Source organism: Manis pentadactyla, chromosome 11, assembly GCF_030020395.1.
Source record: "Manis pentadactyla isolate mManPen7 chromosome 11, mManPen7.hap1, whole genome shotgun sequence".
NCBI lineage: Eukaryota > Metazoa > Chordata > Mammalia > Pholidota > Manidae > Manis > Manis pentadactyla.
Window position 1 is genome coordinate 45236611 of NC_080029.1, and position 25322 is coordinate 45261932.

The 25322-nt window shown below is 43.3% G+C and overlaps 1 long non-coding RNA gene across 1 annotated transcript; it reads right to left on the reverse strand.

Annotated features, from left to right (window-relative positions):
* Window positions 1-294: 294 nt before the first annotated feature.
* On the reverse strand, window positions 295-1708 carry LOC118927984 (uncharacterized). The gene is made up of 3 exons (XR_005031033.2): window positions 1074-1708; window positions 849-900; window positions 295-581 (listed from the first exon to the last, which is right to left on the reverse strand). It is a non-coding gene; the product is annotated as an uncharacterized LOC118927984 (long non-coding RNA).
* Between the last annotated feature and the right edge of the window lie 23614 nt (window positions 1709-25322).

The following is a 25322-nucleotide window of genomic DNA, read 5'->3' on the forward strand; positions in this document are numbered from 1 at the left end:
TCTGCTGCCATTACGGTGACAGCCCAGACTAAGTCTGTCTGCTCAACACTATACTGACCTGCCTTGTTGAGGAGACGTAAACCAAGGAAAGGGGTAAAGAGGGCATTGGTTCGCCAGGGCTGCCACAACAAAGTGCCACAGACCAGGTGGCTTCAACAACAGCCTTGTGTTCTCACAGCTCTGGAGGCCGGAAGTCCGAGACCACGGCGTGGGCCGCTGGCTCCTCCCGAGGCCTCTCTCCTTGGCTGGCTGATGGCAGCCTTCTCCCCGTGTCTTCACCTGGTCTTTCCTCTGTACGTGTCTTTGTCCAAATTTCCCCTTTTTATAAACATACCACTCATATTAGATTAGGGCCCACTCTAATGACCTGGTTTTAATGTAATTACCCTTTAAATACTTTATCTCCAATTACAGTCACGTTCTGGGGTGCTGGGAGTTAGGACTTTAACATACGGATTTTGCGGGACACAGTTCAGTCCCTCACAGAGACAGAGTGGAAAGGGGTCGGGGGGGCATAATTGTTGTTTCAGCTGTTGTGGTCAAGGAACATTTCTCCATGGAGGTGATATCTGAGCTGAGATCTGAATAATGAGAAGGGGGCAGCCATGTAAAGTTTGGGGGAAAGAGGGAGCAAGAGGAACAACACTGACAGTGGCAACAGAGAGCAGTGACAGAATAGACATCTGTTGGACGCCTTCTGCCTGCTTCCCTCGGAAGTCCTCTCCCTGCCATCCTCACGGGGTGGCTCCCAGTAACCATGACAGTGCTTCATGACCTCTCACCCCAGCTGGAGTTGATAGACTCAGGAGAGAACTGTTGACACAAGCTGAGCATTTGGATTCTCTCACCTGGCAGCTGGGATTTGTGCCCTCGAGAGTCCACCAGTCAGTTGGTGAGTGGCTGTGAGACAAGACACATAGAGAGATCTGAGGTATTTAAATTCCTGGCTCAACGCCCTTTCAGAAGCCCAGTCTTATTTCTGCATTTGGATTTTATGTCACCCACCCCTCCACCTCTGCCTTTTAAGATCCTTTTTCTTCTCAGACTTGCTAAATCTGGTTTCTGTCACTTACCACCAAGAAGCCCTGACACAGAATGCTGGCCCTCATGGGGGCCTCACGAGAGTCCACATGATTTCTGGAGGCTGCTTCCTTCCTGTATACTGCTCCAGTCTTGAGCCAGAGAGAACTGGCTGTCAGTGTTATCCCCATAGCTACTGCTATTTCACTTATGTTCCAGAATGTCCCCACTGAATTTCACAGTGCACACCCACAACTCGGGGCCTGCTCCCTGGAAGTCTTTTCTGGGAACTTGGTGTTGAGCTGCTCCTTCTCTGCTAGGCAGCCTGTCCACCATCAGCTGGGGGTTGTTCAGGTCCACGATTTTCTGGTCTTCATTTCCAACGAACCCTCATGAATTCTGGCCTCCATCTCTCTGCATTCTCTGGGCTGGTCATTCTTCTTTCCCCTTATGTTTCAGCAGATTCTGTCCTCTTCTCTCCCCCAAAATCATGCTTTATCTCACCAAAAAACACATAGGTTTCCATTGTATGTGTTTCCTCCAGCCTTTTACTAAAACTGAAACAGTCAAAACACTCTCTGGGTGCCTCTTCTGCAACCTGCCAGTATGTTAGGTGGGGAGAACAGAGGAGAGGAGGTCAGCTGGGAAGCACGTTTGCCACTGTTGATAAGCATCGCCTTGCAGAGCAGCAGTGCTCTCAGTGCAAACAGAACTATGTGCCTGGGCAGGCCTCTGGCCGGGCGGGGCAACTCTTGCTCAGAGATTCTTCCAGATCTGCACATTGGCAACATGCTGTGCATATTTTCAATGCATCTGCTAGGCAGCAAAAAAATATCTCTGTGAGTCTAACTGGGGAAATCTGGTTGTGCAGAAAATAGAAGAACACGGAAGAGATTTGTCCCCTCTCTGCACCTTTGGAGGGCATGCCGTGTGCTCTGAACCCACCAAGGCAAAACAAGGTCATAAACCTTGAGGAGAGGCTGGGGGCATGTAGTTACATTTGGTTGTTTACTACAAACTGTGGAAGTCTACTGCCTACAAGCACATTCTAAGTCACACCCAGAGCATGAAGCAGCAAACAGTGGTAGGGATTTTTCAGAACAGGGTGAATTCTTTCTAATCCAAGTTGTAAATCAAAGCTCTCCCAGTCCCTTGCTATCATCACCTGCAATGTGCAATGACATTCATGATCACAGGACCCTCAGAGCTACCTGCCAGCGGCCCCGGCAAGACCAAAGGTCAAGGATCTTCCAGTCAAATAGGAAGTTGCTCTTCTAAATCTAGCATAGAATGGGAGGTAGGGGAGGAATTAGGCCATGAATAGTGCAGTTCATATTTATAGAGACTAAAATGAGCACTGCAACATTTAAGTTAATAAAAGCCCTTCCTGGGGGCAAAGAAAAAGTCAGAGCTGGGTAATTGATTCCTGGTGATACGCTGGTATAAGAACATGAAAAACATTTACCTGCTACTGGTATAGTATTACTGTTATAGAGATTAACTGGCATAGAGTGTTACTGGTACAGAAATTAGCTGTTATTATCTCCCTTCCAGATAATCACAGTTTCAACTCTAATCCTATGCAGTGATCATTTTGCCTCTGCTGCCAATTCATTCACCATTTCATCATTCATACATAACGTGTACTATTTTCCAGACACCACAATACAAGTAGAAGACATAAAAGTAAGACATGTTCTCTGCTCTCAAGAGCCTCCAGTTATTGGGTCAGACACACACATAGACACCTAACTAGTGTTACAACTGCTGGAGTAGGGGAATCTGACACATGCTCTGGGAGGACAGAGGGAGCAAAAATTTACTCTTCCTGGGAGTTGAGGAAGGTGGGGCAGGGCCAGGGGAAACAGCCAGTGAGGGCTGCAATGGGAATGAACATTTACATTGGGCTTATTACATGCCAAGAGCTCTTCTAGGCATTTTCTGTCCTTCAACTCATTTAATCCTCATAAAAAACCCATGAGCTAGAGATGATTACTTCTTTATTTTGTTGATGACAAAACTGAGGCACAGAGAGTCCAATAACTTACTCAAGGTCACACAACCTGTAAGTGGCAGAACTGGGGTCTGGGGCTGGGCAGGGAGGCCCTGAGTCCATGCAGTGACCTCCGAGGCTATGATGCCTGACTGGGAGCACACAGGTATATGGTGACAGGTAGGTGGGCGGCACTCAGATTCCAAATAGCCTAAATGCCATGTTTTATCCTAGCATGAGAGAGGCTTTTTAAACAGACATGATTAGATGGGTCTTTGCTTTAGAAGGATAAAGCAAGGGCTAGATGAGTGATGAATTGGAGAAGAGACGACCTGTAAGAGGCTGTTGTAATACTCTGAGGATCCAGAGCAGCACAGAAGGGAAGGCTTAGAGCTGGACGGCAAATGCCTGGCATGTGTACTACCACCCAAAGCAGAACTGATAGCTGATCACAGATGAGGTCAGATGCTGCCTCAGCATCCTTCTGAACACAGTGCTCCAGGCAGTCACTACTAGTCAGTCTAAGTCAGTACATCAGATGAATCTATTTGCCATCTCTGGTTGGGATAGGCATTTTAGGCGGACTCTAATGGGACTTGATGGCAGATAGAATGCCCGAATGAGGGAAAAAGTGTAGCCACAGACAACTTGGAGGCTTCTGACCTGGGTGTCTGAATGGGAAGTGATGCTATTGATTGTGATAGAGAAGCCAAGGGTTGGGAGGAAAAACCAAGAGCTCTGTTCTGCAGATCCTCAACAGGGCATCCGAGAATAAAGGCTGGGAGGGAAATAGAGGTCTGAGCTCAGAAGAGACTCAAACTGAACTGCGATTAGAGCACGTGGAGGCTTGGGAAGGGAATGCCATCTCCCAGAATGAGTAGAAGACAGAAGGGGGCCTGAGGATGGAGCCCTGGGAACACCAGTCCCTCAGAGGAGCAGGGAGGAAGAGAGTGTCTGACAGCGAAAGGGCGCTTGCAGATGGAGGGAGTCAGGGTTGCTAGATCCTGTGGAGAGGTCAAGAGCAACAAGAAAGGTTGTGCTGAGATTGGTAATGGGGAGATCCTTCTTGAACATCTCAAAAGAGCATTTTCAGTAATATAGTGTGGGTGGGAACCAACTCACATGGTTGGGTGGCTGAAAAGAAGGTTTAGGAGTATAAAACTATTCTTCCAAGATGTTTGGAGGTAGGATTAAGGGAGGAACAATAGCACGTTGCTGAAGAAGGAGCAGGTGAACAGGAAGGGACTGAAGATGGAGGAGAGAAGCCGCTGGTGTACATGGAGAGAAGAGATGGGTTAAGAACAAGGGGGTGTTATTGGAAAGAACAGACACAACGCAGAGTGTCATTTTACATCTACTGGTGTCACTCTTCCTGCTAGTCCAAGGCCCTGTCTTTTGGTCACTGTTTTATCCCCAGTGCCCAGTAATACACCAGGGACTGGATGAATACATGCTGAATGAAGTGACTAAGTGGTTGAATGGGATCTCTTTTTTCTTAGACATGAAGGAAGGAGTCACTGGAGCTAAAGTTCCTGATAGTAAAGAATGGGGGAAACAATTTTTAGCTGGTGATAAAGAGGGTGGCAAAGCATGTGGGCGTGGGCAAAGGAACTGGATCAAATTCCCCAGAATTCATGTAAAAGCTATACCAGAATTTTCATTCTTAAAGGCAAAAAGAAAAAAAAGAAAAGAAAAAGGAAGGCCACGGTCATTTTTTCCTTTAGAAATATACACCAGAGTTTGTGCAACAGGATTTCTGAAGCTCTGTCATTAATGATGGATGTAGAACTTCCTTTGTTATTTTCTCTTCTTTCAAGAGGTAACACCCAGAATAAACAGAGGGACCCACTCTGTTCTCTATCATTTATCGAGGGGCAGGGGGGTGACAGAAGTTGTCTAAAATAAATATGTTTAGAGGTGCACTACATCTTCAAATATAAGTGTGATTAGGTCTGGTAGGAAAGTGTTCCTTCCACTTGTCTTTTTTCCCCTTGGGATTAAAAAAAATTTTTTTTAAGTGTTTTCCTTTTGCCATGCCTGCGAGAAAACAAAATTACCCAGCTGTTTGCCAAAAAAACACAGTAGTGGCAGGTACATCATTATATTTGTACCTCTTTATAATAAAGATGAGATTGACATGAAAAAATATTTGTATTCCTTTAATGATATTATAGGTTCTGTGTTATTCCTTCTGCTCTTTCTGATCTGCTTATCTGCTTTTTCAAGGGTAGCCTCTTTACACATCAATAATTTCCAGGTTAAAAGTTCATTAGACAGCTCTAACTGCCTCACTTTTCCTTCCTCACCACCTCTTTATATTTGAAAATGTCAGTGAACTCACTGAGTGAGTGAACTCAGGTGATTCCAAAGGAATGAGTCCCTCTGACCACTGTTCCCCCAAAGTCAAATTCCTGTAGAGTAGATGTGTTATTGTTTTCGGTTAGGCCTCTGGCTGTTTTTTAAAAGAGGGTGCTGGCAGTTCCTCATATTATCACAATGGAAATCAAATCATGTGCTTGTGTGTTTGGACGTCAGGGCACCTCCTATTTCTGGCTCAGTGGGTTTAGAGGCCTTTGTCATATGCCCAAGCAAAACAGTCTCTCTGGAGTATCTCTTCTTTTTTCTGTTCCTATAGGTGAGTCTGTCTAAGCATTTAGAAATAGGGCGTTCTCACAATTTAGCACATGTGGGGAAATCACACATAGAACACAAGCCAAGTAGCACATTTTATTGGCTGAGTTGGCAGTAAAGGCTCTCACGACTCAGACTTGCTTCAGACAAGGACAGAATCTTGAAACTGGGTGTAGCCCCTCGGAGCAGATCAAAGCTCCAGGCTCTATTGCAAGTGAAAGGGAGACTCTGTACTTGAACAAAAGCCATGGACCATCTGGCATTAGTCAAAGCCATAATGAGCTGTGGTTCAGTTCTCAGTGCATCGGGGCCTGGGAGGGAACAAGGGGGTCCCTGGTTTGGATTGGGGGCCAGAGATCCAGCCCCCATATTTATAAAGAGTCTCAATTTTAGATTTTTGTACTATCTGCAAATGAGGTTATAAATTCAGACACAAAGTTGTACTTGCAGGAGGGAAAGAAGACTATATTCATCAGACAATTTTAATTTTTAAAACATAAACATTAAAATACACTATGACTTTTAAATCTTGTTTAGCTATTTGCACATTTTTAGAAGTATAGTAGGAGCCTCAAAAATGGAATTGACGACCTGCCTTCCCTCTGCTTTCCTGCTAGCAGAGGGGCTTTTAATAAGTGCGGACTGAGTAGCTAGGAGCCATGCATTCTGAATACATGCTCCTGGGGAGTTTACAGAGAGAAACAGTTCTACACCCTCTTCCTGGCAGTCAAATGTCCTTGTTCACCCCCACGAGTGCTGCTCCAAAGGGACCACAGCCAACTTCTCCCACCCAGGTCGGGGCTGCCAGAACTACAGAGGGACCCACACAGATCCCAGCAGCTCCAGTGCAAGACTCAGTTTCCTCCTCATACCAGCTGCCCCTTGAGGGATGCCACCTGTCTGAGCACCTTGGGCAGTAGCGAGACCAAGATGTTTATGATATATCTGGAAGAGATCACATGAAAAGGGAAATAATAACAGTGCTGTTCCTCCCTCTGCATAAGGGGAAACAAATCTCATGACAATTTATACTTCATGTTGAGCCACGTGGCTGAGCTCCCACAACTCTAAGGCCCTTGGGATGAAAGACAACAGTAATGCTCACTTCTCCTCTGGCTGTTCACACGTTGTCAGTCGTTGAAGCTGTACCTCGAGCCCCTCATCTGGAAGTATATTTAGATTAATGAATTCAGAGTATCAATGTAATCAGGCACAGAGCTTTGGCATTCTGGTTCTTCCAGTTAAACAATGTAAGGCCCAGGACACCAAAGATCACCACAGAAGTCATGAATGTGAAGTGAAATATATTGCTTATTGTGAGTAATGGCCAAGAAAGTTTGAAAGCACCAGTGTTAGGAGAGTGAATCACAGGCTGAATTAGGGGTGCAGAGGAGGAGCCTGGAGGCCAGGAGTCTAGTTAGGATGCTCTTGTCATAGATCAAGTGGGCAGCAAGAAAGATCTACATGGGAAGGAGAAGCCATGGGAAGGGAAAGGAGACGCAGGACATGAGGGATTCTGTGGGCGAAAGTCTCAGGGTGCAGGGACTTGCTGGATTGTGGGGGCTCAGGGAGAGGGGAGAATCAGTCAGGGATGACTGAAAGTCACACCCAGGCACTTGAGAAGATGCTGGTGCCCACAGCCAGGGCTGAGGTTGAGGGACGGGGTTGGTTAGAGGATCAGTACAAAACTGCTGGAAAGACCACAGCTGCCATGAGGTCCCAGATCAGTCAGGGTCCCAGCAGTAAAAAGGATCCCCTGGGATGGCTCCTTTGCAGATACTGAAAGAAGGGAGGACTTTCAGAGCCGTGGGCGGGCTTAAGGGAACCGACCTGGGATGATGAGGCACCCAGAGATGAACTCTGGTAGGAAGTTCTTCCTCCCAGATCCCTCTGGGCCCCAAGCTCTGAAACAAGTGCAAGACTGCTGTTTGCTTTGTTCCTAGCTTTATTCCTCTGCTACTATTATTTCTACCCTCACCATCAGCACAGGCAAACATTTATGGAACCCTTACCTTGTGCCAATGCTTTACATGCATTTCATTTGAGCATATTGACCTCATGAGTTGGCCCTACCATTATTCTAACTTTTCAGATAAAGAAGTAGAAACCCAGGCACATTTAAAAACTTGGCCAAGTTCACGCAGTGAGTGACAAAGCTGGAATATGAAACCAGGCAGTCTGATGTCTTGTCCACTCTCAATCATTGCAATATACTGCCACTTCCTGAGAGACAGAAGATAGCAAAGGTAGCAAATGATGGAGCAGTTAACCACAGTAAAACTTAGAGAAAATCACCGATGATGTCTTACTTTGATACAAGTGGGCCTGGGAATCTCAAGGTCCCATTTCCCTAATTCCTTCTTAGAAGCAGCAATTGGAATTGGTCTAGGTTTTATCTAGAAAAATCACCCTCCCAGTCACGCACTGCCTGCAGGGTTGGATGCTAGAGTCACAGTCCCCAGTTCCAGCAGGAGCGGAACTGGGCTGCCCTAGTCACCTGACTGTGTGCTGGGCAGCCTCTTTCGGAAACTTCTCTTAGTTTTCATTTTGATTAGGGCCTCTTGGCTGCCCCATGGTCCTTCTGCTCTGCAATCGCTTGAATGTAACCCAGGTTGGGAGCCCACTGATCCTGTTCAAGATGTCGGGCCTCTGCACTGACTGTAGAGTTGCCCTTCTGCTCCAACTTCCCACCTTCAGAGTCCTGCCTCTTGCCAGTCTGGTTCGTGTCCCTTGTTCAATGGGCCTGTTGTGTATGTTACCCACACAAGTCACCTATATAAGTGTTAAGGTTGGTCTCTTCTGGGTCCACTTTCAGAGAGTCCAAGCAAGTTTCTGAACCTCATTTTTCCAGCAGCTGAGTGGCTCCAGCAAATATCCCAGGACTTGTTTGCCTTCCACCTGTACCTCTAACAGCCCCCAGCTGACTGCCATTCTGTACATACATGGGTCTCCCCTGGGCCTCTCACTAGCCCCTCTTCTCACGTTGGAAGGGCACGATTTCTCACTTAGCTCGTTGATCTGAGCCCTGTGAGGATTAAGCAAGGCTTCCCCAGCCCACACCCACAGCCCCATGCTCCTCCAAGCTGCCCTCGGATGACTCACGGCCCTCATGCTGTGCCTTCCTGCCCTGCTTCATTTCCTAAATGACTTTTGAGAATGGCTCACCCTTTTATTTTTGAACAATAGAAAAGTTACTTTTCACCTACAGGTAACAAGAATGACAAACCCCAGTGTTGTTAATTACACACACACACACACACACACACACACACACACACACACACACACACACACACACACACACACACACACACATTCCAAAAGGGGATTTTTAAAACCAAATTTACAAGGAAGTAAGTACACAGGTAGAGCTCTCCTGGTGAAGGTGGTGGAGTATTAACTTCTTTGTTTCCATTGTTCCCACAAATACAGAAAGTGCTTCAAACTGGATAGGAAAAGAACAAGGGCAGCCCAGAAGAATGTCAGACTGAGATAAACCACATGCCAAGAAGAGAGAATTTAGCTACTTTAAGGATCATCAAGTCTCTTTGCCTAGATAAATTATGTCCTGGAATGTGAGTTGAAACTTTTAGTAGTATACATTTTTCAGACAGCTCTTATATGAATCCTAATTTTAAATATTTTAAAAATAATGTATTTGTATGAATTTTAAGTTAGAACTTATTTAACATTCACTTTTAAAGTGAAACTATGAGGAAAAATTACAGACCAAAATTCAGAATAATTAATATAGGTATAACAATTGCAATTTTATATCAAGCTCATCATTTAATTTACTTCTATATGTTACTTAAGTTGCAAAGAGTAAACAAATTTAAAAAAAAAAGCTTGTCTTGTTACCTATTGCTTAAACTGATTTAGGAGTTGAAAAGGAATACTAGACATTTTTAAATTTCCAAATTGCATCATCAAGATTATTGACTTTCTTGTCCTAGATACAAAAGTCAGACATGAAATACTTAATGCTTTATTTTTTATTGAAATATCACTGATAGACAATCATATTAATTTCAGATGTACAACACAGTGGTTCAACAGTTACACATATATTTAAATCCTCACCCCCTCTAGTGCAGTTACTATCTATCAGTGTAGAAAGATATTACAGAATCATTGATTGTATTCATCATGCTGTGCTACCATCCCCGTGACCAGCTTATATTGTGATTGCAAATTATTGTGCCCTTTATTCCCTCTCTTCCCCATACTGCCCCAACCCCTCCCCCTTGGTAACCTCTAGTCCCTTCTCCGGATCTATGAGTCTACCGCTATTTTGTTCCTTCTGTTTTGTTTTGTTTTTATATTCCACAAATAAATGACATCATACAGTATTTGTCTTTCTCCACCCACCTTATTTCACTGAACATAATATCCTCTAGATCCATCCATGTTGTTGCAAATGGCAGGATATCTTTTCCTTTTATGGCTGAATAATATTCCATTGTGTATACTTACCACATCTACTTTATCCATTCATCTATTAATGGACACTTAGGTTGCTCCCATATCTTGGCTATTGTAAATAGTGCTGTGATGAACATAGGGGTGCATAGGTCTTTTTGAATCAGGGACCTTGTTTTCTTTGGGTAAATTCCTAGGAGTGGAATTCCTGGATCAAATGGTATTTCTATTTTTAGTTTTTTGAGGAACCTCCATACTGCTTTCCACAATGGCTGAACAATTTTACATTCCCACCAACAGTGTAGGAGGGTTCCTCTTTCTCCGCATCCTTGCCAGCATTTGTTATTTCTTGTCTTTTTGATATATAGTGGCCATTCTAACTGGTGTGAGGTGATATCTCATTGTGGTTTTAATTTCAATTCCCCTGATGATTAGCGATGTGGAGCATGCTTTCTTGTGCCTGTTGGCCATTTGTATTTCTTTTTAAGAGAAGTGTCTGTTCAGGTCCTCCCCATTTTTTTATCAGGTTATCTTATTTTATTTTATTTTGGTGTGGAGGTGTATAAGTTTAAATATATTTTGGATGTTAACCCCTTATCAGATGAGTTGTTTACAAATATATTCTCTCATACTGGAAATACCTAACACTGTTTTTATTGCCACATGACAGGTTACATATTTGCTTATGAAATCTCACCGAGGCCTCACAAGAGCATAGACCAAATAGATGCTTATGAGCCTCATGTGGCAGTTGACTGAGCACTGTGTTCTTGGGACAGACATAAAAATCCAGGGCAGCCCCATAACCTTTCTAATCAATGGCATATGGCTAAGTAGTCTACAGTGATAGAGTCAGACTAGTAATGCGGGGGCAAGGGCTAGTGACTTAAATGGAGCACAACGGAACTTTCTGGAGTCCTTGACACTGTGTATATATTGATATACATGTGGTTATATGGAGTATATATGTGTGACAATTCATAAGCTATATACTTAAGAACTGTGCATTTTATTATAGGTAAATTATACTTCAACTCCTTGTTAGCAGAGGGAGAGAGTGAGAGAGAGAAGAAAGGAGACCCAAGATTTGCTCATTATTCTTTTAGCAAAAGTTTATGTGCCAGTGGTTTCCATTGTGTTATAATTTGGTAGCTAACCCAGCAAGTGTTTGTGTTTTTAATTATACTTTAGAAAAAATGGTTTTAAATATATTTAAAAAGTAAAATCTGGGAAAATCTAAAAAATAAAATTCAAATCAAATATATTTAAAATATAAGATTTAAATAAAATATACTTAAAAGATGAAAATCAAATCATGAATATTTCACAATCACTCCTGGCAATCTTCAAAAAATCACAGAAGATTTAAGGAGTGCTGAATGACCAGCAGTGACAAAGCACAGTATGCATGGTCCTGTGGAAAGCTTGTAGGCTTTTGCATGTACCAACATGCATTCAAATCCTAACTCTGTCCGTTACCTTAGGTCTGGTAGCTGGAACCTTACCAAATACACAGCCCCTGTTTTCTCATTTGTAAAATGGGTATAATGTCACCAGCCTCCAAGTTGTTGGGAGATTAAATGAGAACATAACTTAAGCATCCAGTACACTTAGCTGGTCCCCAACAAATGTTAGTTCCCCTCCCTTCTGTGTCCCATAATGCAGTGAAATATGCTGCGTCTAGAGGGCATCTGCCGACCTTCAGAGAAGCATGCGTTTTGACGTATTTTTCTGGAAGCAAAGATGCATATGCATCTCTTCATCCACAGCCACTTTTGGATTGTGGCCTTCCTTCCTGCCATTGACACATTTGCAAGACCGTACAGAGGTGCTGGTCATCTTCACCTTGGAGAGAAAATGACCAGAATGTGAGTGAAGCAGACAAGCCATTCCAGGCCCTGGCTCCACAACTACAGGAACAAAACAGAAATCTGTTCATGGGTGAAGGGCCCCCACCCATAAGATGGCGAAATTCCTGCTTCTCTTCCGGGTCCTCGGTTCCCGCCGGCGCCACCTGAACCCCAATCACCCCTCGCCCCCCTAATCCCAGCACCTAGCCAATAGCCACCAGCCCCGTAGAAGTGACACCACAATCACCCCATGCCCCTTCCTGTATAACCCAGCACCTTTCCCTAATAAAGTGGAATTCTCCGGTGAATTGCTGCTGTGTGTCGCTCCTTTCCTTTCAATGGGTGGGAGGCGCTTGTCATGTCTTCCTGGATTTCTCATTCCTTTTTCTTTTTTCTTTTCTTCTCTTCCCAGCCCAGCTCAGGAAGTGGGAGAAAAATAACCAAAGACCAAAGGCAGAGAGCCCCTCCTCATGCTTCGATCATAAGAATGAAATCTAATGTCTCATAGCTTCTTAAGCTCCAGTCTCAAGACGTCCTGTTGGGCTGGTGGTGTCCACACGGCAGACAGGTGTGGCCATCACACCAGTGTGTTAGTCTCCACATCCTTTGCTTCTTGCAGGATCCCACCACTTGATCTATAGGAAGCATTTACTCATAAGGGTGAACATTCAGTTTGGTCTCTGAGTCCAAGTCTTCTTTTTCAGATCACCCTGAAAGAAATGGCTTTGCGCTGCCAGGGAATGTTAGACCTGCCTCAACTTGTCTGTGTGAGCCTTCAGGTTCCCAGCAATCCTGCCTCTCAGATGCTATCGATCCCTAATAAACAGGATATTCATCTTCCAGTTTCAGGAGGCTGATCTAAGTATGCCTGGAAGCAGATCTCAGTTCCAAAGCACCCCTCTGCCTGGGTACCTGGGGGTGTGCAGGGCTACATTTTGCTTTGGTAAATTCTGGCCAAGAGTAGTTAAAACTGGAGACCAGAGGCCCATATGAGACTTGCTGAGACTCTGGGAAAAGGTTGCTTCCCAATTGCTTTTCCCTGATCTTTAGCCTTTGTCATAACTAAAGGTTCATGCCCTCCCTCTGCCCTAGCCTTCAGACCCCAGAAGGTATTTGCCTTTCAGGAGGCCTCTTCAGCTTTGCTGTCTAACCGGACCTTGTATGGTTCTGACAGGCCTGAGTTTGTTGCTGAGACTGTTCACCTTTTATTTTCCTCTCACAGAACTGGTAAATTCCTTTAAGAACTAGCCTTGAAAAAGTTTTACAGAATCCACAGCCTAGGTGTCCTCTGCCAGTATTCTGTTTGCTTGTTATGTTGCAAGAATGTGGCCCAACAGCCTCCACACCCCATGAGTCAGCCCAGCTCTAATGAGCCCTCTTTTCCAGGCTGTTCTGGGACAGCGCCTCCTCTAATGTCAGCCAGGTGCTGCTGGGGCCACTACACTGGCCCGCCTGAGCCGGGGTGGGAGTTAGAAACACTCCCCACGGGCGCGCAGAGGGAAAGGGAAGGTTTCACTCCCGAGCACCGCAATCACCCTTGGCCCTTCAGGTGAACCCTAGGTGTGAGTTAGAAGTTAGGAAGAACTTGCCTAGTGGGATCAATTTAGAAAGGAGCTAGCAGAGTGGCTATCTCTTCCTTTGAGAAAAGGCAGTTGGTATCACCTAGGGGTTGTGTGAAGAAATCTGTCTTACTTTCAGCTAATTGGTCTTTGATTTGTGGAGCATTCAATTTGACTGTTAAGCTTCTGGGGGCAAACTGGAGGAATTTTAGCAATTCAGAGATTCTCCAAACCTCTAGCCAAAAAGATGACAGAGAAAAAGAAATCTCCATGCTCTTGAACTGTGGCAAAAGGCCAAGCATTGGAAAATGGCCACACAAGAGATAGTAATGAACTCTATTTAAACATACTCTCTTTGGAAAGGAATTGCTTAGGGAAAGCTTATGCCTTTATTACCACTCTTACTAAATAAGAAAACCTTAACTGATTTTACCTTAAACTTGTACCCATAAACCCTTTTACCAGATTTTAAGAGTCCAAGCCTCCTTGCAAAAATGCAAACCCATTTCTATGACTGGATGAACTGTTACCAAAGCAGAAGACTTAACCAATACTTAGTTCTATGAAGAGAAGAAATCCAAACACAATGCACACATTTACGGATGATTCTTCTGCTTGCTGCCAGATATCTATGAATCATCTGACACCAAACAGCTCTAAGTCCTCTCTGCTGTAGAACATGATGGGCTCTGCCAGGAACTGCGCCATAGTTTGTGGTCTAGTTGCGGACAGAATTTACATAACACATTTTCCAACTAACTTAGGTTGCCCCAGAGGGTGGCCACTCCTCCCCTCCCCCAGGCCCTGGAATGGCTGTGTTTGGGGCCAGCTCTAGCCCCGGCAGGAAGCACAGGCCCCCTGGCGGCTGGTGCCAGAGTATTGCCTGGCTCCTGACCACACCCATAGGTTGTTTTGCTTTGCTTTGGGGAAGATCTTTTTATTTTGATATAATTTCAATTTTGAAGAATAATTATAAGAACAGTACAAGGAACTCCTACAAGCTTTGATCCATTTGTTTGCATTTTTGCCTTATTTTCTTTACCATTCTCTCTCGCTTTCTTTCCCACTTCCCTCTTCCATTTAAGAGTAAATTCAGGACATGATGCCTCTTTACCCTTAAATACTCCAGAGTGCATTTTCTGGGAAGACATTCTCTTACATAACCACAGTACAGTTAACACAGTCAGGAAGTTAAGGATTAATTTAACAGTATTTCATCCATTGTCCCAAAAATGTCCTTACTTTTTTTCCTCCCTGAAGCCAGGATCAAATCCAAGATCGTGCATAGCCTTTGGTTGTCAGTCTATTTATTTTCTTTTATTCTCAAACATTTCTTCAGCTTTTCTTTGTGTTTCCTGGCCCTAAAAATTTTTAAGTCCAAGCAAATTATTTTATACAATGTCTTTCAATCTGGGTTTGTGTCATTTTTTTCTCATGATTGGAATCAGGTTATATATTTGGGGCAGGAATATCACAGAACTGATGATGTGTCTTTCTCCAAGCACCCTGATCAGAGGCACATGATACCAGATATTGGCTTATATCAATACAGGGATTTTAGGTTTGATGACTTGATTAACTGTGAAGTCAACTAACTTGCTTGACTATGAAATTATTTTTAATCAGTAAATGATTTGTCAGAGTACATACTTTGCAACTCTGTAATTATCCTTTTTTTGAATCAAACTTTTAAAACTTTTACCCACCAGTTTTAGTATCCACTGATGACTTTCTACTTGTCATTTTGGCATTCTATTATAACGAAGAGGTTTCCCTTTGCCTCCATTTATTTATTTATACATACATGTATTTATATCACATGGATTCTTATTTTATTCAATGGGGTATAATACATTACAAATATTATTTATTTTAATGTTCAGATTGTCTTCCAGATTTGGCCAGCAGGAGCCCCATCATCAGGAAGCCCTGATTTCTGAGTCTTTTCAACACATTCCCATAATTCTTCGAGCACTTCTTTCCATTTTGTCACAACAAGATGCTCCAGGCTCTCCTCTACTTTTCCTGCCCTTGGCCCTGGAATAAGCCATTTCTCAAGGATTCTTTAGTAGGAAATGGTATTTAGAAACCAAGATCTGGGTGCTAAATAAGCTCATTCCTAATGGTGTGTCATTGCTTCTAGGCCCTCTTAGCAGACAATTACATACATACATAAAGATAAATATAGAGGCATAGATATATATTAGGAATATATTGGAGTCCTATATATAGATATGTATTAGACATATCTATATATAGTTATGCCAATAACTCCAATTCCAATGCAACAAGCCCTTTTCCGTATTTGTCATTTCTCTCCCCAATAATTTAAAAAACCTGGCCCTCAGTAACTTCAAGCTCGAGAATATACAGATTATTGTTTCAGAATTACTAATCCATAGCACTGCTAAAAGTTAACCTAACTAGAGTTCAATTTGTGCACAATGTTTTTAAGTAAAATTTACATACATTGAGATGCACAAATCCTAAAAATACAGTTCAATAACTTTTTACAAATGGATATCATGTAACCCACACTTCATTCAAGATACAAAACTTTCATCTCTGTATCTTCTCAGAAATTCCCCGTGTTTCTGCCTGGTCAGTCTCCCCTAGGACCAGAGGCAACTACTGTTCCAATATTTTGTTTAGTCTGTTGATGCCAATTAACTCCCTAATTTTGAACCCTCATCTTTATCTCTTGCCCTGCTTTGCACACCTCTGCTCCCAGTCTCAGGGTGCCTCAGTGCCCAGCCTTGGATTACTGGGTCTGCTCTTCCTTGGCAACCCCAAATGTGATCCTCAGTTCGCCTCCCTCTCTCCTGATCCCTGGTGCCAAGGAGTTTGCCCCTCCTCCAGGTCACATGCTGTTTGGTTCCTGCACTAGTCCACATTCCTCACTTCTCCTTCCTCCTGGGCTTTTGATCCCACCCCAAAGGATCTCTGGCCTGGAATGTGCTTCCAGGATAATACAATTTACCAATGATAGTTTCATAGAAAGGCAGAGCTCCTCAAGATTTGGCAACATTGCTCTGTCTGGTCCTGCTTGATGCCTGGTTTCTGAGCCACACCTGTTCCTCTGTTCCTAAATCTTGCTTCTTACTCCAGTTATGTGGCTGTCACAGTCCATCATTCCCAGTGACAGGGTGAGACTTTTTTCATGAGGGTACCTTGTGAGCATAACTGCCATCCACTGAAACCATGTATCTTGTGGGTGTTTAGTAAATGTGAAACCACTCAGCCTACCACCAAGACATGGCAAGTGGCCAGAGCTGGGGCACAGGCAGGAAAGGTGGGTGGGCCCTGAGCACCGTATAGATGCTTAATGAATAACTCCTTTTCACTAGTGCGCAGCCTAGCCAAAGCTATGGGGTGTAGGTAGAAACTAATGTGAGGCCTCAGAACTTGGAAGTCACACCCATGTTAATATTTAGAAAACAGTGGGGTTATAATAGCTTATTTTCCAGGCTCCCTAGTGAAAAGGGCTAGTGTGGTTCAATCAAGAGAGCTTCTGAAAAGACTTTCTGATGTCCAGGCTCATAGCTCCACTCTTCACAGTGACCCTTGACTGCATTAGCAGTTTAATAAACAGTTGCTTGTTCTGCCTTTTGTGTGCTTGGAATCCCCCAGTAAGGCTAAAAGCTCCTTGAGGATGGCGACAGTGTCCTGCATTTTCCTGTTTTCCTCCATCTCAGCACCAGGTGACAGGAGGTGTTCAGTAGATACTTCTGAAGGGAATCAAGTTTTCTTATCACTTAATGAGGCCTTCTTTCCATTGTATCACAGTTCCTAGTGCAATACCAAGCACAGAGTTGGCACTCTGATTGGCCAAGTAAGCCGTGAACTAATTCCATTAAACTGTTGCTGAATCAAAGTATTGTTTCTTTCACGAGTCTGAATGGAAGAGGAGAACAATGAATGGGCAATGCTTAATAACCCAAGTGGAATTCACCTAACAGTGGAATTACAGGCAACAGGGAGCCAGGGTGAGAAGGACATTTATGAGCAGGGGCTCTTTGTTTGCCCCACCACTCATGCCACACACTATGTTACTCTTCCTTTGAGGTCCCATAATGTTGGGGTTTTCTCTCTCCTATTCAATTTTTATTTGTTTCCTTTGGCCCAATAGCAAATTGGCTGTAGCACCTTATTCCAAAGAGCCCTGTAGGCACCAGAGTCTCCTAGTGGCTAACCTGAGTTTCCTGCCTTTATCACTTTAAGCAAGACTGTGGGGGTTGACACCAGCAGGTAGGTAACCAGTGGCTCTGTAGGGTTGGATCTCCTCCCCAGCAGACCACATACATTCCAGAATTTTGCTCTAACTTCTTCACCTGCCTCATCTGTTCCAGTGCCCAGCTGTGAAGGATCTGTCTCTGCCAAGTCTCCCACTGCTATCCTAACCCAGTTTAAGCCCTCAGTTGCCTCTTACCCGAATATTTTAACCGTCTACTTCCTAATAAGTCTGCCTGCTGCTGATTGTGGTAAGATGTAAAGCTATTTGGCCATAATCTCAAAAATATGATTACTGGGGCCACCACCCAACCCATTAGTCCCTATATGCAGGGAGAGGACAGGGAAACACAGCCCATGTAGTACTTCATGTAGAACTTCATCCTGATGAGCTCTGCTGGGCCACAGCTGAACCAGGAGGTCTCCTTCAGATGTACGGTGCATGGTTCTCTCAGCCTTGGTTTCAATTAGAACAATCTGGGGAAACTGTGGGTAAAATTGTAATATTTCCAGAATATCTCACCTGGCTTTAGTGCATCTGCATATCAACCGGCATTCCTCAGGGGTGGAGAGAAGGTCATCTCCATATCAACAGGAAAGAGATGGCCCTGGACTGCAGTTTGTAAGCAATAAACGTGTTTTAAACTTTATTTCTCCCTTTTGGTTTTAGAGGTATTTTGCTCTGGGGTTTCATCTCCCTGGAGTTACAAGAAAACTTAAAAGAAGTCTGATGTCTAGGCCTCAGCTCTGGAGCTTCTGATTTAATTAGATTGCAATGAGATCTGCACATGTTTATTCCTTCTGAGATGTATTTTTATATAAGTACAAAAGTCCTTATGCCCCCACCAAAAATGTTACAAGTCCATCATTAGTACATTTTAACTTGTTATTACAAATTTTCATTACAAATTTAATTGTTGGGAAATGTTCCATTCAGACAGGGACCATGGGCTTAGACAGAGTAGGGTTAAGGCCTTCAGAAAAAGCAAGGCAGGATAATTACAGTCAAAGCAAAGTAACTATAGGCAAACAAACTCCCTACCAAAACTTCATGCTAAACATTAAGCTCTGGAGTCATTCTTCAGTGAAATCAGTTAATATTCCCCAGTAAAGGAAAGTATCTCAGCATAGCTCATGTTTTTATTAGGCTAATCATTTGTAATCATGTGTAGGATTCACCTTAGCATGCTAAAAGGCCCAGGCCTATATGCTGTTTTTCCTCCTTCAGACCTGATCAGGTGATTTGCAACCTGGGCAATTAATAATGGCAAGCAAGCCCAGCCATAAACAACATAATAAAGGCAAGAAAGATTCCGTCTTAGATTGCCTTTTTAAACTCTTTAGCAAACAGACAATAACTCAGCCCACCTTGAGGGCAGGGCAGGCAGTCTTGATTGATGATTGATATGCTTCCAGACCAAAAGCTGCTATTCTGGGGAAAAAATCTGCAATAAATTTCTTATATTAATTTTGCAAAATTACCTGGAGGACTAATGAGAAAAGGGACTTAATGTATCATCAAGGATGAACATTCTAAAACCACTTAACAAGTCCACACCCCTAAGCCCTTTATCAAAAAATCCTCAATTGCCTACAAAACCCCTAAACAATGCCCAACTACAGACTCTCTTGTCCCCTTCTGGTGTGAGCCAGGAGCTCTGTCCTCTCACTTTATCTCTAAATGAAAGCCTCTCCCTGGCACTCCTACCTCGAATTTTTGCTACGTTCATTCCTCTACTCCGCAAATAAGAACCCTGGCATCACCATAAGTACACATATTTAATCACTCACCAGCCATCCATTGAACATTTAGTTTGTTTCTGATTTTTTGTTATTATACAAGTGTTAGGCAGGAAAATAGATATGATTTGGGGTAGAAAGAGAAAAAGGCCAGGAAAGTACACTAAAAAGACCCAAAGTTAATTAAAGCTCAAAAAGCCAGGAGCAACTTGGCCTTGAATATTTGAATATTCCCCAGATAAAGGATGGTTCCTCAGCATAGCCCATGTCTTTTTTGTGTTAATCTTGCAGGCCCAGCTTATTTTTTAAATTTACCTATATGTTGTTTTTTTCTCCTTTAGCCCTAATCAAGTTGTTTGCAACTGAGGCAACTAATTTAGCATGCAGGCCCAGCTGTAAACAACATAGTAAAAGGCAAGAAGGATTCCATCTTAAAGATTGCATTTTAATACCCAGGAATTTAAGAAGTAAGATTCTTAACTTACTCTTTAGCAAACAGACAGTAACTCAGTCCACCTTGGGGGCTGGGCAGGAGGTCTTGTTTGAAATGCTCCCAGACCAAGACGCTGGTATCCCAGGGAGAAATCAGAGCAGGAAGTTCCTTGTGTTATGTTATTTCTAAGTATTCAAAGACCACTTAACAAGTCTGCACCCCCAGCCCTTAGTCACATTCCTGGTGCTCCTCTCTCTGAGGTTGCGCACACTTTCTAATCTTAAACTTTCTCTCTCCAAACTTTTAGGGCTCTTCTCCTTGTGAGGTGGACTGTACTTTTTCTCTTTTTAAGTAACTTTAAATAAAAATTTACTCTGCTTGGCAACTGTGGCTCTGCCCTTCAATTCTTTGTTGCAGCGGGGACAAGGACTGAGGAAAATACACAATGCTCCCCCAACACAAGGAAACATAATGAGAGCCATCTTCACAAAATTTTTCCTTATTTGGGGCATTTTGTATTTCATTAGGAGGATTTCCAGAAGTCTTATTACCAGGTATGGATAAAATGAAAGTTCCTGTGGCCAGGATTCTCACCTGGCCCTAGTCAGCTAGCTCACTACACACGTGTAGGCAATACATTGTGATTGACTCTATATAAGCTCCACCCAGTGCTCCATGCGACATGGTGGCATGGCTGCTGGAGAGTAGAAACTAGAGTGGTGGCAGCACCGATGACAAAGACTGAGATTGTTGTGGGGACAGAGAGGCCCAGAGGCAGAGACCAGCCTGCTGCATGCAGACTTGTTCTGAGTGGATGGGATTCTAGTGATTGAACTGCCACTGTGGGAATAAAGTTGTGTATAAACTCTTTCACCCCAAGAACGTTCTATTGTCATTTTTTGGTCTCACTTAATCCATAGTGAACTTGCCCGGGGCTGAAACCCATTGGCAAGACAATTGGAGATCAGCAGGATTCATTGTTGACCAAGGAAAAGAGCAGGCTGCCCTCATGGGAGGAGTGTTTCCACGGGCTCCCTGTGTGGACAGGGAGACATTCGAGTGTTCCCCAGTGGACATATGGTCCGATGTGGCTTATCTCCTAGAGGACTGGACTCACCCCAAGACTAAGAAGGGGTGGAGGCCATGCCTGAGGCAGTAAAGTTGGCCTTCAGCAAAACAGGGAATTCCTTAGAGAAACAGAGTGCCCGTGAGGCTGCGGGAATGGTGGGGAGTTTTCTTCTTACAATAATGAGAAAGGCTATAAGGGAGAAAGACATCCTGCTGCAGGAAGCATGTGAAGAGGCAGCACAAGAACATGAGCTGAAAGGTGCCATTGAGGAGGTAAAAAATTTGTTGGTGACTGAAATGGCGTCACTATGAGGAGCTGTGGAAATGGTAAAGGATGTTGTGGTAGCCCAAGAGGAAGCAGCATGAGAAGGGGCAGTGGCCCAGGAAGAAGCAGCATGAGAGTGCAGGCTGCCAGGTGCCATGGGGCTGGTGAAGGATGTAGTGGAGCTGTCAATCCCAGAAATGGAGGAGTGGAGGTTTGAAGAACAGGTGGGGGTAGAGGCCCTGGTGGTGCTGGAGGCATCAGCCCCTTGTAGGTTGAAACCCTACAGGTTGAAAGTTGGTGGAAAGCCCAAGAGAAAATAAAGACTCAGCAGCTGCAGGTTCCTCCAGGAGAGGTGCAACCCCCCCAGTCATGGAGCACTCTATGTTCCGCTCCTATACTTGGGCTCAAGCAATGAAAGCACAAAAGGAAATACAGTCTGCTGCTCGAAGGAAGAATTTGAAGGGTTCTGTGAAGGTCACGAGGACCCAGGTGTGGGTTGATTTGATAAAGGCAGCAGCAGATGGAAAAATTGGATGGAGAGTCAGATAGAATCTTACTGGAGCTGTGGCAGCAACTGAAACTGGAGGAGCAGTTCTGGCTGTTGAGAACAAAGCAGAAGCCAGAGAAAAAGAGACAAGACCAGCCTGTGTGTCTGAAAAACTTTCTGTTGGAGAGGCTGGAGAGGGTGGGTATTGTAAGGCCCCACCCATGGTCCTTTTGGTTAACTCTTTTGAGCAGAACTGGTTTGAGTACACCCAGGGTGACCACTTGGTGGCAATGGATCTCCTCAGGCTTGAGGGTTATTATAATTTGTATTTGTATATTATATTACACTGTTATGGAATTTGGTTCCAATGTTCCAGCTTCCTTGCACAGGGACCATTGCAGAGGATTGAGGGCACACAGATTGAGAGGCGAGAATCCTAGAGGGGTGGAGTGTGGATAAAGTGAAGGTTCCTGTAGCCAGGATTCTCACCTGACCCTGGTTGGCTAGCTCACTACACACATATGGGCAATACGTTGTTACTGACTCTATATAAAGAGCTCTGCCCAGTGCTCTGGGCGGCTGCAAGGCTGCAGGAGAGCAGAGGCTGGAGTGGTGGCAGTGCCAAGGACAGAGATGGAGATGGCTATGGGGGCGAAAGGCCCAGGGGCAGAGATTGGCCTGCTGTATGCAGACTCACTCTCAGTGGACAGGTTTCTGGTGATTGACCTGCACCATGAGAATAAAGTTGGGTATAAACGTCTTTACCCCAAGAATATTCCATTGTCATTTCTCGTTGTCATTGAATCCATAGTGAACTTGTGCAGGACTGAAACCCATTGGCAAGACACACAACAAAACAGTTAATCTGTATTTCAACATAGGTCTATATTTGAGGCTGATATGTATATATATATATTTTTTTTATTTTGGTATCAATAATCTACAATTACATGGGGAACAATATGTTTACTAGACTCCCACCATCACCAAGTCCCCACCACATACCCCATTACAGTCAGTCACTGTCCATCAGTGTAGTAAGATGCTATAGAATCACTACTTGTCTTCTCTGTATTGTACATCCCTCCCTGTGTCCCCCTCTATATTATGGCAGCAAATAGTAATGTACCCTTTTTCTTTTTCCCCTTATCCCTCCCTTTACACCCATCCTCCCCAGGCCCTTTCTCTTTGGTAACTATTAGTCCATTCTTGGGTTCTGTGAGTCTGCTGCTGCTTTGTTCCTTCAGTTTTTTCTTTGTTCTTATGCTCCACAGATGAGTGAAATCATTCGATACCTGTCTTTCTCAGCCTGGCTTATTTCACTGAGCATAATACCCTCTAGCTCCATCCATGTTGTTGCAAATGGTAGGATTTGTGTTCTTCTTATGGCTGAATAATATTCCATTGTGTATATGTACCACCTCTTTATCCATTCATCTACTGATGGACACTTAGGTTGCTTCCATTTCTTGGCTATTGTAAATAGTGTTGCAATAAACATAGGGGTGCATATGACTTTTTCAAACTGGGCTCCTGCATTCTTAGGGTAAATTCCTAGGAGTGGAATTCCTGGGTGAAATGGTATTTCTATTTTTAGTTTTTTGAGGAACCTCCATATTGCTTTCCACAATGTTTGAACTACTTTACATTCCCACCAGCAGTGTAGGAGGGTGCCCCTTTCTCCACAATGTCGCCAACATTTGTTGTTATTTGTCTTTTGGATGGTGGACATCCTTACTGGTGTGAGGTGATATCTCATTGTGGTTTTAATTTGCATTTCTCTGATAACTAGTGGAGCATCTTTTCATGTGCCTGTTGGCCATCTGAATTTCTTCTTTAGAGAAGTGTCTGTTCAGCTCCTCTGCCCATTTTTTAATTGGAATATTTGCTTTTTGTTTGTTGAGGTGCATGAGCTCTTTATATATTTTGGATGTCAACCCTTTATCAGATCTGTCATTTATGAATATATTCTCCCATACTGTAGGATGCCTTTTTGTTCTATTGGTGGTGTCCTTTGCTGTAAAGAAGCTTTTCAGCTTGATATAGTCCCACTTGTTCATTTTTGCTTTTATTTCCCTTGCCCAGGGAGATATGTTCATGAAGAAGTCATTCATGTTTATGTTCAAGAGATTTTTACCTATGTTTTTTTCTAAGAGTTTTATGGTTTCATGACTTACATTCAGGTCTTTGATCCATTTTGAATTTACTTTTGTGTATGGGGTTGGACAATGATCCAGTTTCATTCTCTCACGTAGTTGTCCAGTTTTGCCAACACCAGCTGTTGAAGAGGCTGTCATTTACCCATTGTATATCCATGGCTCCTTTATCATATATTAATTGACCATATATGTTTAGGTTAATGTCTGGACTCTCTATTCTGTTCCACTGGTCTGTGGCTCTGTTCTTGAGCCAGTACCAAATTGTCTTGATTACTGTGGCTTTGTAGTAGAGATTGAAGTTGGCAAATGAGATCCCCCTGCTTTATTCTTTCTTCTCAGGATTGCTTTGGTATTCGGGGTCTGTTGTGGTTCCATATGAATTTTAAAACTATTTGTTCCAGTTTGTTGAAGAATGCTGTTGGTATTTTGATAGGGGCTGCATTGAATATGTAGATTGCTTTAGGCAGGATGGCCATTTTGACAATATTAAATCTTCTTAGCCAAGAACATGGGATGAGTTTCCATTTGTTAGTGTCCTCTTTAATTTCTCTTAAGAGTGTCTTGTAGTTTTCAGGGTATAGGTCTTTCACTTCCTTGGTTAGGTTTATTCCTAGGTATTTTATTCTTTTTGATGCAACTGTGAATTGAATTGTTTTCCTGATTCATCTTTCTGCTAGTTAATCGTTAGTGTATAGGAAAGCAACAGATTTCTGTGTATTAATTTTGTATCCTGCAACTTTGCTGAATTCCGATATTAGTTCTAGTAGTTTTGGAGTGGAGTCTTTAGGGTTTTTTATGTACAATATCATGTCATCTGCAAATAGTGACAGTTTGACTTCTTCTTTACCAGTCTGGATGCCTTGTATTTCTTTGTTTTGTCTGATTGCCATGGGTAGGACCTCCAGTACTATGTTGAATAACAGTGGGGAGAGTGGGCATCCCTGTCTTGTTCCCGATCTTAGTGGAAAAGCTTTCAGCTTCTCACTGTTCAGTATGATGTTGGCTGTGGGTTTATCATATATGGCCTTTATTATGTTGAGGTACTTGCCCTCTATACCTATTTTGTTGAGAGTTTTTATCATGAATGGATGTTGAATTTTGTCGAATGCTTTCTCAGTATCTATGGAGATGATCATGTGGTTTTTGTCCTTTTTTTTGTTGATGTGGTGGATGATGTCAATGGATTTTTCGAATGTTGTACCATCCTTGCATCCCTGAGATGAATCCCACTTGATCATGGTGTATGATCCTCTTGATGTATTTTTGAATTCGGTTTGCTAATATTTTGTTGAGTATTTTTGCATCTATGTTTATGAGGGATATTGGTCTGTAATTTTCTTTTTTTGTGGTGTCTTTGCCTGGCTTCATAGAATGAGTTTGGAAGTATTCCCTCCTCTTTGATTTTTTAGAAAACTTTAAGGAGAATGAGTATTATGTCTTCTCTATATGTCTGATAAAATTCAGT